Consider the following 3,523-nt stretch of genomic DNA (forward strand, 5'->3'; position numbering starts at 1 on the left):
CTCGGAACGCTTTTCCTCCCGTCGCTTTCCCAGGGAAGAGTGCTCCCCTCTGTTAATCTGAGGCGGTTTGGGGCCACGCAGCTCTAATGAGCACAGTACACGTTTAAATAATCGGCCAGTTTAGTGCATTAAACACAAACTGAAAGTGAGAAAATAGAGACTGAAGCACATGTGCCCTTGAATGTCTTCTCTACGATTCTTGTGAGCCTGTAGCAGAATGGATCAGAAGCAATGCACAGCTGTTACTTAATTTTTCAGTGCTTTTCATACCTCTTAGTTGCATTTGAATATTTCCTTTCATTAGTCACCTTTTCAGCATTGAAAAAAATAATGTGGTCCATTAGGACAATTTTGCTGTCAGTATCAGCATGATTTATGCGTGTGGTCACCCATGCTAGTAGTTAATGCTCTGAGACTATTTCATTTTACAGCATCCTGGAGACAGTTACTGATGACATTTCTCATCATCCTGTGAAGGGGTAAACAGTAGCAGTTTTGCAAAGTATCAGAGCAGTTCTGCCAGTTCAAAGAGGACCGTCCACCTACTGAAATACTTTGCAGAGTATGTACCTTCATAGATCAGCAAATTGAGGTGGGGTTAACCAGCTTGCTCAAGGTCATGGAGTGTCAGTGACAGAGTTAGCAATAATGGAATCCAGCCATCCTGGTTACTGGCTCTGTGCTCTCATTGGGTGACGCTCCCAAATAATTGCAGGTAGTTTAAACACTGGTTTGCATAAGTGCGAGTTGAGGCCTTCAAAACATTTTGGAGAAACAAAATGTTTGTGGAGTGCTTTAGATCCTGTGCTGCATTTGCATGTAGCTTAAAGTGATTGCTCAGCTTGGCACGGGAGGGAATTTTGAAGAAGACTTTGTAGTTTATTTTGTAAATATGCACTCAAAAGGCATCAATTTTACTGAGTATATAGTGTAGAAAGACTTGTGTAGATTTAAGGGGTAGATCATGAGATGTAACAAAAGTAGATTACACTGTAATTAGGCAACTTTTAAAACAGCACTGTGAAGACATGACTGTAAAGAGGTTTTCTTCTGAATGAAGTGTTTACCCGATGACATTCTGTAGTTATTTGCAGTTGTTATGAAGAAAAACAACCAACAAATGCACTGGGAAGCCATGGTGATGAGGTTGTTGGAAGTTAAAATGGGAACAAAAAAGTTCCTCAGTTGATTTATTTATTCAGCAGACACTTGTTAAGTAAAAACAAATCACAATTGATGTTATTTCTGACCCTGGAGAGAAGTTACGTTTCACTTCGTGTTTTTCTCTGTCAAGTTAAATTTATGAAGAAAGGGATTTCAAAGGAAACACTGGCAGAGCTGTGCTATTGTGACACCAGCAGCATATATTTAGTAACTTCAGGGAGGAAAGGTCCTTATTGTGCTGAAAAAATATCAGTGACAATTGTTTGTCAGGACTTCAAAGAGCACTGGGAAATGAGCTGGCATTGTTCAGGTATTACACGCTGGCCCTAGCGAGTGTTACCTCTGACAGATCCCTGCTCCTGCGGGAATTTTATTGGTGCTGCTGGGATCAGCCCATCTATGCAGTGCAAATCACAGGCCTGACACCACAGATCCTGGGTTGGGACAGATTTGCTTATGCTTACCTTTATGTGCTGCAAGTAATCGTGGTGACTATTGACCACAAAATTTAGTGGTTGTGTTGTAGTGGAGGTGCAGAAGAGTGGCAGCCAAGCTTCTGTTCATGTACTGTCTGGGGTACGTGACCTTATTCTCACCATTAGAGCTGCTGTGGGGTTAATCTGGGCAGAGTAGTTCTGGTGATACAAACTTTATCTGTAGAAGTGTTGGTGGTTTCTCATTGATGGGAAAGGTGGGCTGTTATCAAGACTATCAACACTAAACCATCACATTTCCCTAGCGTATATGTGGTTTATCAATCAGTCTTTGGGAAAAGTGCTTTTGCTACTGTCACTTGGTGAGATGTCCCAGCAAGGTGACTTCTAAGCTAAAATTGTTGTCTCAAAAAGGATACTGGTTGCTTGCTTAGGAATCCAGAAATTTATCCCCTGAATGACACTGCTGTGTCAGTACATGTGTCTACTATAGGCCTGGGTTTGCCAGACATTACTTTTGCCAGTTTGGGCGGTAGCTCCTCATCCAGCCAAGTTAAATAGGAAAAGGAAGCAATAATGGGATATACTTTTTTAAGATTGGTGGCTTTCCACATGCAGGTTGTGGAATCCTGGGAGGTTTGCACACTGTTTTCCACAGATGTGTAACAAAAATGAGCCTGTTGGTAGGCGTAGTGATGCATACCTCCACTGATACTGAGAATTGTGGGGTTTTGGACACCGAACACTTGCCATGGACTGAGCTGAAGAAACTGGAGATGTGGTATGAAGCCAGGAATTGGAATGGAACATGTGCAGTGTTTCAAAAAAACCTAAAGCATCAAAATAATACTGATTATTATAAATAATACTTGAAAATTTTATTAAATATAGTCAGTTAAGTTGTGTAGCAGTAGCTCGCTGTTGGTTTTATGGTAGCTTAAAACATTTATTTTAAAAATCCCTTTTGTTAATGTCAAAGTTTGCCTGTATTTCTGTTACACGTGACGTGCACAGTGTAGATAGGTATGAGAACCAAAGATTCCAACATATTCTTACTGCATACTGCATTGAGCTAACTTTGGTAAAAGAAATTTAAATAAATAATTCTTAATCTTCTGCCTATGACAAGCATCAAAAGTTATTTTGTATTCCTACGAGCCAGCAGTTCTTCCACATTAGCTTTTCATATAGTCTTAATATGTTTGAATGGAACAATGAAACTCACTTTGCAATAGTACATGAAGTTGTTCAAGAAATAATACTTACACTTGCTGTACAAAGTCATTCCAGAGTTTGTTGATTCTTCTGAAACAAAAGGGATTCACCATAATTCCAAGAAGCACTCAGAACCCAAATTGCCACTTACAGAGCCATTTCTTTTTCTAGGCTCTTCTTAATAAGGTAACAGAACATCAGCTTGGAACGCTATCATTGGGGATTTGTTTTCGGAATATTATTAGTAGCATTTCAGTGAAGTGGAAACAAGCCTGTACTCTGAAAAGAAACTGGATCATGGGGAAAGACATTCCAGTGAGACCCATGAATTTAGATTCTACAGGGATAATTTGCTATTTTAATAACTAAATAAATAAATTTAAAAGCTTCGTATGTGAATAAGTATCAGAACCTGTAAATCTGATGGTATGACAGATATACTTTAGTAAACACGTGAATGTGTGTCATGTTTCAAGTATGGAATACGTATCTGGTGCTTGGAAATGTGATCATCATGATGTTTAGAATGCAGAAACAAGCATTTGTTTTTGATTGTTCATAATGTTTGGGCTATTTGCTGCTAGAAATTTCAGAAACTAAATTCTTTAAGGTGCAACTAAACCAGTGTATTGGGCTGGAGAATAGGTGAAATGTACCTTGTTTTAAAAAGCTTTATGGGAAGTGGAAATGACATCTAATGAGTCAGCAGG

Source organism: Corvus brachyrhynchos, unplaced genomic scaffold (genome assembly GCF_000691975.1).
Source record: "Corvus brachyrhynchos isolate BGI_N302 unplaced genomic scaffold, ASM69197v1 scaffold220, whole genome shotgun sequence".
Classification (NCBI taxonomy): domain Eukaryota; kingdom Metazoa; phylum Chordata; class Aves; order Passeriformes; family Corvidae; genus Corvus; species Corvus brachyrhynchos.